General features: G+C 51.8%; 1 protein-coding gene across 3 annotated transcripts in view; it reads right to left on the bottom strand.

Moving 5' to 3' along the window:
* Window positions 1–12,349, bottom strand: part of PTPRF (protein tyrosine phosphatase receptor type F) — an 84,489-nt gene extending 72,140 nt beyond the window's left edge. For 2 of the 3 annotated variants that reach the window (XM_079117504.1, XM_079117505.1), the window contains exons 1-2: window positions 12,136–12,347; window positions 5,603–5,682 (exon numbers count right to left, since the gene is read on the bottom strand). The gene's annotated coding sequence lies outside the window, so the exon portion shown is untranslated. Of the gene's footprint in view, window positions 1–5,602; window positions 5,683–12,135 lie in introns of all 3 variants that reach the window. The other variant, XM_079117506.1, reaches the window with a different exon arrangement.
* Window positions 12,350–13,734: the final 1,385 nt, after the last annotated feature.

Below are 13,734 nucleotides of genomic sequence, written 5' to 3'. Positions count from 1 at the left end.
GCAAGGTGACAGAGCATGTGAACAGGAGGTACAGGGTTCAAAGAACTTGAACTCTTCCTAGAACTTGAACCCTTGTCTTGACAAGGGCAGTCAAAACGTCAGAAGGCAGTAGTCGAGCAAAGGTACTTAACAAAGCAGGTGAGACTGTGAAGACGGGATAACACAAAGGGAAAGGAATGGGAGAGATAAACCCTGTCCCAGAATCTCACCAAAACTGAGAGAGGAGCTGAGCAGCAAAAGCAATAAAGTTGAAGAGGGGATCATGGGCGTCCAGCCCCATTATACCAAGTGGGAGGTTCTACTCAGAGATCACAGAGCCCAGGTGGCCGAGACCACATGATGCTCTGCAAAACCATGTTGAGATGGAGGTCACACATCACCAAGGCCCTCTCTGGGCTTGGTCATCACAGCACTGTGGCACCATGGTACAGCCAACAGTAGAATCCAAATTCCCAGCAGACATCAAGTAGTGAACTGCCTGGCCAGGTCATCATGGGACAGTTTCCTGATATGTACCCTGGCTTTGGTACAGATACCAAGGGTTTACAACTCAAAAGTGTATTGCACCAAAGGACAGGTGTAGAGGAGCCTAGGACAGGCACAGGCATCATGAAGTGTGACAATGCAAAAGTCAGAGGCTAACTCCCAGGCACAAGCATTTCAGGCATGTAACCCCTGAGTAGAAACCAAAGGGACATAACCTCCAGCACAAGTATTGAGGCATATCTCCCTGGTACAGACATGAAGCTGAACATGACAGACACTGCAGGGTAACAACGCACATCAGTTATCATGGGATGGAATTCCCTAATACAATTATCAGTGAACTTTAATCCCCTGCAACTAGCTGCCTTGGTATAGCAATCACAGCACTGGATACTCAGGTGGAAACATCATGCAAGGAGCCGTCTGGTCCAGACATCATGTGGGCATTTGCAGAGGGTACAGACATCTGAGATGTCTGGATAAGGACACTGCAGGGGTGTGGCTCCCTGTTACAGACACCATGATGGTGGTCATCCCCTGGCATCTATATTAAAGAGGCATGAGGCTCCACCAGTACAGTCATCATGGGGTATTATTCCCAGAACAGACATTGATGTGATATAATCCTGAGTGAGATTCAGGCCAAGGGTTTTAGAGAACCTGAGTCTCTGGTAGCCCATCCCCAATGTGGAAAGACAAGCAGCCCTTACTTGGGGTCTCAGAGACCCCCTGTGCATCTGAACCGGGGTGCTCAGAACACTGTTCAAATCCCCAAAGTGGGACTGACAAAGGCGGGAAAAGTGAAATCAAAAGTATTTCCTCTCCAGAGAGCTTCTCCCAGTGGTCCATGGGCACAAGGACATAGATACCCAGAGAGATGGTGAGACCCAAGGGACACACAAAACCATGCACAGTCTCAGGGTTGTCAGAACCAAGGCCTGCCCCTAAGCAGCTCCCAGCATGAGCAAACTGCTCCTGTCCCCAGACTCTGAACCCAGAGCCTGTCCAGTGTGAGGCAGTTCAGGCTGCTCCCAGCTCTAGGGCCTCCCTCATCCGAGCAGAGCAGCCCTGCATCCCCCGCCTGGTCTTGGGCTTGGTTCTGGTTACCTGCAGGGAGAAGGTGGGAGGGAAGCAGGACTGCAGGTAGCCTTGCTGGGCCACTGAGAACCTCGTGCACCCAATGAAGCAGCGCTCAGAGCAGGGTGTCCACTTCACCAGCACAGCTTTCAACAACTCAGATAAAAACAAGGCCCAAACCCTTGGGCACTCAAGCACATCTGTGAATTGCACCGTGGACCATCAGTTCTACCACACTGACATACTTGGGCAGGAAAACAATTACATGCCCTGTGATATTATAGAATATAATTGGATGCAATTTTTCTACATTCAGAATGGTTTTAATATATCTTTTTTCTTTGCTACATCAGTGTAAAGCTGCCAACTGCCCTTTCTTAGGAAGAACTGTCCTTTATTCTCAAATTTTGTCCTTGGTGCTAAAATGTCCTTTCTTGTATGAAATGATGGGGATAGCAGATAGCAGTTGTTTTTTTGTAATGTCCTTACTTAGCAAAATAAAAAATTGCCAACCAATTTGGTTGTCTGGCCCCCAGTACTTTTGGAAACTGTACTGGTTTATGAAACCAAAGTGCCTGGAATTATGGCTCTGAGGGAAAAGGAGGAAGGAGACACTACGCCAAGTCACAGGACTCATAGTCAGACGTCACGGAAAATACATGTTACACAGAGGCCATGTCACTTCCATGTGGTCCACCCTAACACCCCAGCCCTGCAGCCCCAGAGGGGGCCCAAGGGACCATGTGATGCCAGGATGGAGGGGATCCTGGCTGGAGAACAGCTGTGCTCATTCCTGAGGCCCCCTCATGAATATGCAAACAGATTGATTTGCCTCCCTTGGGCACGTGTTTTATTCACAAATATTAATTAGTCTCCAAATACCACCTGTTCGTACATCCTTTCCCACCCCTCTTTCCCAGGCCAGGACCCTGGCTCCCAGGAAGCTGGGGCCCAGAAATGGACATAGACAAAGGAGGGGTATCCAGGGCCCCACAGAGTGGCCGGCCAAGGGGAGAGGCCAGCACGTGGGCAATGAGGCATACTCATTGGGCAGGGAAAGCTGGGAGCCGTTCATCTTCTAACCAGTGACGGGCAGCTAACCGAGCCCTTTTGTCATGTCCTGGACAGTTCACCGCGTGGCACTGCAGCAGCGGCCGCGGAGGCGGAAACAGGCCTGTTACACTGGGAAGGGAAAACCAACATGTTTCCAACTCTTACCAAACCAACCACTGGATTATGACGGGAATAAATCTGTCTCAGTCACGACCCCTGCCCCATGAAAGGGGGGGAACAGCAGGAGGCCAGGACTGCCTTCGCTCCTCTAGTCAATGGTGGCCAGAATCCGTGAGTACAGCCAGGAACAGTCCCTGCCCCGTGGGTATTGGGGCTCCCCCAGCTGCACTGAAGACCCCTACCTTCTTGAGGCCCTCAGTTTGTCTCTTGCAGCAGTCAGTTGCTCTGGGGAGTGAAGGGAGCGATCAGGAGGATTTGAATCTCGGGTGGCAAAGGGGTCCAACAGAGGTGACCTCCTATAGCTACAGCTCCTTTCCTCTGAGGAGCGCTTGGATTAATGCTCCCCAGCTCTGCTGCCTCCTGGCCTCTGTACTTACTGTCCTCTCTACTGGAAAAGATGCCCTTCTGCCCTAGCCACACACTCACCCTCCAGAACTCAGTTCAAGTCACCATCATTGTAAATTTTCCCCAATTGATCTTCCCGGTTCTCCAGATTTGTATAACAGGGTGAATGCAGCAAGAAGTATAGACCAGTGGTTTTCAACCCAGAGTGACTCTGCCCCCATGAGACATCAGGCAATGTCTGGAGACATTTTTATTGTTAAGGCTAAGGGTGGGTCAGGAGCTATGGCTCATGCCTGTAATCCCAGCAGTTAGGGAGGCTGAGGCAAGAGGATCATCAGTTCAAAGCCAGCCTCAACAACTTAGCAAGGCCCTAAGCAACTCAACAAGACTCTTGTCTCTAGATAAAATATTTTTTAAAAAGGGCTGGTAGGGCTGTGACTGTGGCTGTGGCTGAGTGGTGGAGCACTTGCCTGGCACACATGAGGCACTGAATTAGATCTTCAGCACCACATATAAATAAATAAAAAAAATAGAGGTATTGTGTCCATATACAACTAAAAAATTATATAAATATGCATATATAAAAGGGCTGGGGATGTGACTCAGAGGTTAAGTGCCCCTGGGTTCAATCAGCTGTACAAAAAAAAAAAAAAAAAAAACCAAAAAACTAAGAGTGGGGTATGTGTTACTTGCGTCTAATGGGAAAAAAAACCAGTATGCTGCTAGACATTCTATAATAGCAGGCCAGCCCCCACAACTAAGAATTATTTGGTCCAAAATGTCAACAATGATGCGGGTTGAGAAGTCCTGATACAGATGGCAAACTCCTTTGCTGATTCAGCCTAGGGCCTGACCTGGCCCCTTGCTTCAGAACCCAGTTCCCTAAGAGCACCCACCCTAAGCTACAGACCCAAGGCAGCGCCAACCTGGCTTAAATCTGTATTAGTTCTGTATTAGTTGATTCCTGGGCCCAAGATCTCAGAGCATCTTTCTGTATTCCCCAAATGAGTCAAGGCCTCTAAAATTCAAGCCCTACAGCTCACCCACCTCCTCCTCTCCAGATAAGGCACCAGCGAGTGGCCTCTCCAGAGCACAGAGGGCTCCCCTTTCAGATGCTTCTACTGGTGACACTGTTTTCAGTCAGGTCCACCATTTGAGGATGGGCAGAAAAAGGACACACAGTAACCCTATTCCCACTCTCCCCCTCTTACCATGCCCATCTCGCCAAGCAAGTACACCCAAGAAGTACATTTCCTCCCCCACCTGGGTCAGACCCCTCTCCTCCACGCCTTCTTTGTTCCGTCACCCATCCGGAACTTGCTCGTTGGGCAGGGTGCTGATCAAGAGGCTTGGGCTCTGCCTTTACAGAACTTTTGGAGGGTGAACTAGCCCATCAAGCCCTGGGTTCAGGAGAGCCAACCAGAACTCACCCTCCCTCAATCCCCTTCCTCCTCCTACGCCCCTAATCTCTTGGACAACGCTATCATCTACCTTGTCACCCAGGCCAGCAAGTCCTCCCCCAATGCTCTCTCTTCTCAACCCACATATCCAACTTGTCAGTAAGTCTGAATCTGCCCTGCCTCTATCCCAACTACCTCCACCTCTTCGGCGGGCTTCCAGCCTCTGGCCTCTGGTCACTCCTTTCCAACCCAACCAGCACACAAGCCAATGCCACCTCAAAAAAATACAAACTTGATCATACGTCATGGGTACCTTGGTTTCTGCTTTATCTCATGGCAGGCACTCAGTCATTGTTCCATGAATGAATGAATGGGCAGGTAAATGGACAGATGGATGCATGGATATTGCTCCTCTGCTTAAGAACTTTCAGTGCCTCCATGCCACTCTCAGGAAAAAACCTAGTCTTCAGCCTCATATCCAAGGCCCATCATGCTGATTCCAGGCTAATTCTCCAAACTATTCCCTGCAACTCCAGTCCACCCCTCTCTGTTTCTCACAGGAAGAAAGGAGGAGACCTCAACGACATGAGAGACATGCCCCAGATCTTACACTGGGTGCCTTGCTCCTTTGGATACAACCTTCAGTTGACAGGCAGTCTTTTCTACAGAAACACGATGAACAAAGCAGCAGACAGATACTAGTGTAAGTCCCAGGACGACACCTGGAAGTCTGTTTGACACCCACAGCAGGTGAAGAGCTACATATCATTCCCCATCCACCTCCATCATATATTCTAGCCAGAAACTCCTTGACACCTCCCCTCCCCCATGCCCCATAATAAGTCCTCCATCATGTCCTGTCTACCTCCCTAAATAACATACAAATCCCTTCTCTCAGTGTTCATCACCACCCTCCTGGTTCAGGTCTCCACTATTTCTCAGACACATGCACAATAAACATGTTATGCCCCTCTGACCACCTTTCCATGGCCTTACTGCTCAGCTGGCCCACAGGACCCTTCTGCACCCCTGCTTCTGGTCACATTTTGGGGCACACTCACCAGGTCTTTGCTTGCTTACACCAGTCACTCTTGCTGGACAATCAGCACTGAGGGCAGGGCACGGGGGCCTCCGCGCCTTCCTGGACAGAAAGGATAAGAAAACATCAAGAATTTCATCATAGCAGAACATGTATTGACACAGACATTCAAAATGTGCTGTTTATGCAGGGGGGAAAAGCAGGTTACAGAACTACTGATGTAGGACCATCCCCAGATAGTAAAAAATGCTTAGCTTTTCACTTTACTCTCTCTCATTCACTTAATACTCCCTGAGCACCTACTATATGCCAGGCATTCTTCTACATGTCTGTGAGCAACACAGATCAAGCCCCTGAACTTGACAGAATCATGTCCAAATTCCTCAACACCATCCTGGGGCTGTGCAGTCACCAGCCGACTTCCGCAGTCCCACCAGCTAGCCACAACAACTTTCTCTTCTGATCCTCAAATGTACCATATTTTTTTCCTGACTCCCAGGCTTGCCCATGCTGCATGCCACTGCTTTAAAGAGCTACCTACAGTTCTTCTGGCCAGTTACCCCTTGGGTTTCAAATTCAATGGAACTTTCTCAGGGAGGCCTTCCATGATGTCCCAGACTATGTGCCTGGGCCTTGCCTTGGAACAGTGACCACAAATGTGATTATTTATTTACTTATACAATTATTGAGTCAATACCCTAAGCTCAGTAAGAGCATGACCCATATCTGCCTGGCTCGGCTCCATATCCCCAGCACCCAGCAGGGAGCCTGGCACATAGTAGGTGCTTAGTCAACACATGTTGAATGAGTAGATGACTGCATGAATGAGTTCAGAGAAAATAGCCCAGCCTGGAGGAACACACCCCAGCCTACATGCCAGTCTTCAAAGAAGCTTCAGGAGCAATATTTATTTTTGACTTTTTGCTTCTCTATAATTTTTAAAATGAAGGTGTGCCCCTGGATGCCTCCTCCGCTGGCACACACACAGCGACAGAGCCCAGCCTCTTCCTTCTAGAACCATTACTGAGCCCCCACCAGCGTGGGCACCATCCCAGGGCGGGCAGGGGTCGGTCACGCCCACATCACCTTGTTGCCACCTCACCACAGCTTAGCTCTTGGGCTCATCTGGTATGCACTCCACACAGGCTGCACCTTGTGGCAGGCTTCTCAGCCTCACCTCCCTACTCACACAAGCCTGCCATCCACCTGGGTCCCTCCCCAAACCAATACACAGGAAACACAGTGGTCACAGGGGACAAGCACAACCTCACCAGCCCCAGACTAACCCTCACCACTAACCCAAGGACCTCTTCACATGGGAACTGTCCTCGTTTGAGACTGCCAACCTCTGGCAAAACGGGAGTCTTCTCTAGCCAAAGGCCATCCTGACTGACTCAAAACAGGTCTCACCAACCCAGCCTTGAAAGACACCCCCCACACCCCACCAGAACCAATGACCCTGCACTTTAGGATGCCCACGTGCTTCCCTCCCCCAGTCCATTGTGTTTCTTCACAACATTTCCAGTGGCTGCTGTTCCCAGCACACAGGCTGCCAGGCGGGTCTAGCCAGACAAACTAGCTTCCATTTCCTAAACTCAAAGGCCCGTTTGTCTGGAGGTGCCTGCCAGGCTTCAAGGTGCCTATGTGAAGTTGTTGGCTTTGCCATTTCTCAGGAACCCTGGGCAGAGGGGCAGTGTCCAAGGCACAGAACAGAGAAAGGCTCCCAAGATGCCCAGCACTGCTGCCACACCCACTGCCACATCAGGAACACTGGGTTTTGGGCTTAGAGACTGAGACAGGCCCTACGTGTAAGAAAGAGGCATGCACTCCAAATGGCCAGAAGGAAGGTCTCAGAACAGACTAAATGTATCTTGCAAAAACCCTGAGGCACACAGAACAGTACCAGGGCAGGATTCTAGAACAATCCAAACAGTATCTTGGATCATATCAGTCAAAGATCAAACAGCTCTGAAACAACCTAGATGGGCTATCAAGTCACACCTCATAATCACCAACAACAGCACCCAGAAACGCTTTAGACCCACACTGGGTCAGAACCCTGAAATCAGGACAAGCACTTAAGTTTAGAACAGCACCTACATGAACTACTCCTAGAAGGCCAACTAGAAAGCTACTGTAAAAGGGCCTAACTCGTACAGGACCCAAGTCAGGAATCACACATGCTGGCACCCGGAAAGGGTTTAACTGGCAGTCATGACCAAAATCAGGTAAGAAGGCCCAGGGCACCAACTCAGCAGTGCTGTCTGCCATTTGCCAGGCCTCAGACCTGGCCCAGCAAGGGGACCAGGAGCAGGTTGAAATCTATAGAGTACAGATGTGGCTTGGAGCAGCCCCTAGGCAGACCCTGGGGTGGCACCAGGAAAGTCTCCAGAAACAGCAGCTAAAACACAGTTAAGGAGCTAAAAGCAGAGTTCTGAGACCCAGAAGTTGAGAATACAGAGATCTGGCACATTGGATCTTGGAGGCAAAGGAAGGAAGAAAGAACCTCAGGAGGTACCCAGTACAGGTGGGAGGAAACAGGGAACTAAAGATCCAGAGGCTGCCTCTTCTCAGAATTCCCTACCACCCCAACATGAGACCTTGTCTGCAGGGCTGTACCTTTAGCCTTCTCACAGCTGCCCACCTCAAATACACTTAAGAAACACACAGAATCCCATATACGGTGATGAGGACGAGGGGCAGGGGCAACCCCCTGCTAGCCCCAGATAGGAAGTGAAGCTGTTAGGTGGGCAGGTGCCCTGACCTTTGCAGTGCATGTTTTTCAAGGCAACCCTGCTGATGCTGATGGGAGGGGGTCTGCACCACTCCTGTTGAGGATGGTCACATTGACGGCTACCACTGAGCACCAGTACTCACCAGATGCCAGGTCCGGTTTTAAGCACTTGATGCATATTAACTTTAATCCTCCCAACAACCCTATGAGGCATGGAATCTTATTACACCCATTTGACAAGTGAGGAAACTGGTTCAAAGACGTTAAGCAAGTTGCTCAAGGACATGTCAAATTCCAGTGCTTCAAAACGAAAGTCTGAGCTCTACACCACTGTTTGTGGCTGTCTTTTCTTGCTGAGCATGGCTCCTTGTACTCACGTGTCCCTTTTGGTTCTCCTTTGATGGGCCACACTGCTCTTCCAAACTGTACCCTCATACTCAACCCCTGTTTAGAGTCTCCCCAACTCCACTGAATCCCAAATACCCCAGGTAACCCAAGGCAACATGTCCAACCCTGAGTTCATCATCCATCCCTGGAATTTGCCTCTCCTCCTCAAGTCCCTAGCTTGGTGGTGCTTCAGATGCTTCAGAGCCTTCAGCAAAGCTCCACCCAGCTACTCCTGGGAACCTGGGTTCCCTCATTTTCCTCACCCCCCACACCCATAAATCATCCTGTTCTGACAAGTGAAGTCCCATGCTACCACCCTATCCAGGCCACTGTCCTCTCATCTGACCTTACTACAACATCCTTCTCACTGAGCATGCTGTCTCCATTCACTTTCTGTAATCACAGCAACATCTTTCAGAAAAATTAATCCAACGTAACATGTTCTAAACCCTCCACCTAAGCTTTAAACCTTTGGTGTCTCCCCTATGTTCTCAGAGTGAAGTCACAGGTGCCGTGCAGGATATTCAAGACCCTCTGTGATGTGGTGTACCTCTGAATACCCCACAAGTGAACTCTTGTACTCATACTGGGTTTTTTCTCCTACCTGTAGTGCCCCTTCTCCCTTCTTCAACTGGTAAACTCCTATTCATCCCTCTAAACCCAATTCAGATTGCCCCTTCCTTGTATCCTCTGGCTCACGACTCACCCTGACCTCTTCCCCACCTCATGCTGAAATCCACCAACCTTCTAACTTCAGCTCACAACTGCACTTGCTGTAGGTGAGCAGATGCGTCAACCTCAGAGGCTCCTAAGGAGAAGGCTGCCTCTCCTACTCAGCTGTTAGTCCCACAGGAAGCAAGACAACCTTGCTGAAAGTTCCAGTGTCTGGCACACGGTCAGCAATCAATAACAGGTTACTGAAATGCTTTTGCATTCCCAGAAAGTGACTGCCACTGCTGATGACACACTGCCACACAGTTCCCTTGGCTACTCACGGTCCTCCACCTGGGGACTCTCAAAACCAACTCCCACAGTTAGGACTGCTGGTAGAAGACCATTGGGCTCACAAATTGCCAGGGTCAGTATTTTGCTGCACATCAATGCAAATCCCAAGAAAAGATTTTTAACTAGTTTACCCTTGCTGTAGTCTGCTCCAGCAGCACCCACATCCACTCTCCTTCTCCCTTCAGAAGCAATATACACACCAGCAATCAGTACACACAAGGCTAGAGAGAAGAGAGGGAGGCCAGAAGCTACAAAGGAAGGAAAGAAATAATGAATTACATTAAAACAATTTCCTTTTTAAAGGAGAGAAAGAAGGAAGAGAAATTGAAAAAAATAAATAAAACCATAAAGACATCTCACATGATGAGACAGAAACTGAACAAGCAAAAACGTGCAAAAAAAGTGCATGTATCAGAAAGCGCAAGACTGTGTGCACATCACAGGTGGACTGTGAGTGTGCAAGCACAGCAGAATTCTGAGCACTGGCTGGCCTGAGGCCTCAGTCTGCAAGAGTGAGGGCAAGCAGGTAAGTGAATGTGGGGTATGCAAGGGGGTTGAGAGTGGGACTGAAGGCAAGATAGAGAAGCGCCTGGGGAGTGTGGTGAGCCCAGGCAGAGAATGTGGGGACTGTGTAAGGGGAATTACACCTGGTCCTTTTTGAAGCCCTATGCTCATTCACATAATCAGTTAAAAACAAGAATTTTCACACTCTCTAAAGCAAAAGTTCATAAGGAACCAAACATGAAATTTCCTTAGAATTCTATCAGAACTCTCCTATGCTTCCCATCATCCCTGACGCCTCCCAAAGGATCCCTGGCCAGATCCCCTCAACTAGAACCACCATCCACATTCTTTTCCAGGCCTCCCTCCCACTGCCCTTCCCTGTATTCTCATGCCAGATCCAGCACCAGGTCACTCAAGGATCCTGCCCTGTCCCTTCAGAAGCCAAAGTGGGGCCTTAGTCACCATCATTCAGCAGTCCAGCCTCCACCATCCTGTCCTGTTGTTCCCCAGAGAATCCCCTAGCACTGGCAGCCTCCTTCACATTTCACAGCTCAGGCAGGTACAGCTTCCAGCCCCCACCAGCTCCAACTCAGGGGCCCAGCACTGGGGGGATTGAAATGGGGAGAAGGGCCAGCCCCTCCCCCTCCCAGGGGTGGAAGAACCAGAGGGGCAGCATTCCAGAGAAGTGGGGGAGGGGGCCTAGCAGAGGGGTACAGAGACACCAAGAGACCAGTGAGAGACATCAGGCAGAGACCCAGGAAGAGGGGGGCGTGCAGAGAGACCCTGGCCGAGAGATCAGAGGTTCAGGGAGAGAGAACAGAGGGATCTCGGCAGAGAGAACAGGGAGACCCCAGCAGAGAGAGCAGAAAAAGAACAGGAAGACCCGGGCAGAGAGAACAGGGAGACCCAGGCAGACAGAACAGGGAGACCCAGGCAGAGAGAACGGGGAGACCCCGGCAGAAAGAACAGGTAGACCCAGAGTGAACAAGGGAGATCCAAGAGAAAGAGGGAGATCCAACGAGGGAGAACAGACACCCAGGGAAAGAGAACGGTGACACCCGGAAAGAGACCCAGGAAGGGAGAAGGGAGCCGGCTGGAGACCCTGGTACTGCAGGGGGTGAGACTGAGAGGCAGTGACACAGGGAGCTGAGACTAAGACGGCGGGCACAGCGACTGGGGATCGGGCACACCGGGACGGGACAGGAAGCAGGGCGGCGACTGAGTGAACTTTCGGAGCAGGTCCGAGTGGACACGTCCTCACGGGACAAGTCGCTCAAGGCCTCCAGGGCGGTGCATGGGGTGGGGGTGGGTACCGCCCGCCGCCGCCCCTCCCCAACCCGCGCTCGCGACCGAGGGGGGTGGGCGCTCCAAACTCGCGCCCGGCGCATCCCGGGACCGCACGTGCGCCGGGGCTGCGAGCAAGACTCGGACGCGTCGGCTGCGGATCCCCCGCCGGCTGGGAGGGGGCGCCGGTGCGGCGGGGGCGGGGGCGCGGCCTGGACCCGCCCGGAGCTGGGGCTGGTGGGAGGCTGAGGGCCGCCCCCGGAGCGCGTCCGCGCTGGAGGGTGGGGGACCAGGCGGGACCAAAGAGGGGGAGCCAAACGCAAAAGGGAAACTTTGCACTGGGGGGGCGCGGGCTGCGGCTCAGGTGCGGCGGGAGGGAGGGGGAGGGCAGAGAGCTCGCCAGCCGCCGCGGTGGGGGGCGCGTCTGCCGCGGGGTAAACGCGGGGAGGAGCCGCCAGGCTTCGGGGGGGCTTAGCAGAGACTGCGGGCGCGGCAGGTGGGGGCGCGGCCCGGCCTCGGCGGCGCCCCCCAGCCCCCCGGGACCGCCTCCAGCTCCGCTGGGTGGACGCGGAGGGAGGGCGGGTTAGTGGGCAAGGAATGGGCGCGGAGTGGACTGGAGGGGGGCCCCGGGGGTCACTCACCGCCTATCCAGGGGCCGTCGGTCCGCATGTCCCCCCCAAGCCGCTGAGGCCGCCGCTCCCGCTCCTCTGCTGCCGCCGCCGCCGCCGCCACCACCACCTGGTTCTGCTCCCGCCACCGCCGCCTGAGCTGGAGCCGGAGCCCGAGCCGGAGCCGGAGCTGGAGCCGGAGCCGCCGCCTCTGCCGCCGCCGCCACCGCTCCCGCCGCTCCCGCGCCAGCTCCAGCCGCGCGCCCCTGCTCGCGCCCGCGCCCGCGCCCCTGCCGTGCGCGCTCCCGCACCGCCCCTCCCCTCGTGCACTCTCGCTCGAAGAGCCACGGAGCCGCGTAGGCCCAGCGAGGCCACAACCTAACACCAAGTCTAAATCGACCGAACACCGATATTGAACCTGCACCCCCAAAATGAGCATGAACAATCCCAAACTCAGATACTAAATCCAGATGCTTCTATGGCTCCCAAATCCTAATATGAACCTAACACTACTCAAGCACCCCATTTCTTCCCCATACTGATCTGAACATAATACTGAGCTCAGACCCACCCTTAAAACCTATTATTGAGTTCAGACCTCTAAATCTGCCCTAAAATTGGCACAAATATGATCTGAGTCCCCATACTATATTTGATCCCAAATACCATTTGAGGGGTGGGGTACTGGGATTGAACCCAGGGGCACTCTACAACTGAGCTACATCCCCCAACCTTTTCAGTTGTTATTTTGAGAGGGGTTCTCAATAATTTGCCCAGGCTGGCGAAGGAACTTCCTATCCTCCTGCCTCAGCCTGCTGGAGTAGCTTGGATTATAGGTGTGCACCACTGTATGGAGCTCCCAAATACTGAGTCGGCCCATCAATCCTTTTATTACTTATTACTTTAAGCTTATTACCTGTCCTAAGCTTAAAATGATACTGGCACCAACCCTGGACCCTAAATGGATTCCAGTACCAACGCTGAGCCTGCTGTCCCTAAAAGAACCCTAAAGTTCCATAGCTACCTTGCTCTGGATCCCAATGCTCTCTTCTGAACCCCAAGCCTTCAATGAAACTTTTCCATTCCTAGGTTAAAGCCAACATACTTTCTAAATTGGGATTCTCAATTTCAGTTCCCAAATTGGCATTTGACCTCAAACCCTAACCATTTTTGCAAACATTTAGAACCCTAACCTGACCCAACTCTTTATAATAGTCTTGGAAACCAAGATTGGACTGACTTTGCAGAAACTACACAAGACCCTTTATCCCCACATTCGCCCTCTCTTTCTCTGATGTGATTTCAGCTCTAACTGGAGGCTGACCAACACCCCAGATATTTCTAGTTCCAACTGGTACAAATTGGTCCCTGTATTTAAGACAATAATACCCTGAAAGATGATATAGCCATTGGTTGTGAATTTCTGATTTCTTATTCCAAACTGTAATGCTAACCCATAAACTTCTGGGCTACACCAGTAACCCACCTGAAGATTTAGTCCAAGTCCTAATGCACATAGGAACTTGGTAAGCTCTGAACCAAGAGCCAGCCTTGGCACCAAAGCCCCTGCTTCAGGCCTCCACACCAGTCTGTGAGCCCATTACTTAAAGCCACAGCAGTCCTTACCTATCC

This window comes from Sciurus vulgaris, assembly GCF_902686455.1.
Source record: "Sciurus vulgaris genome assembly, chromosome: 1".
Taxonomy (NCBI): domain Eukaryota; kingdom Metazoa; phylum Chordata; class Mammalia; order Rodentia; family Sciuridae; genus Sciurus; species Sciurus vulgaris.
This window is presented reverse-complemented; position numbering and strand designations above follow the sequence as displayed.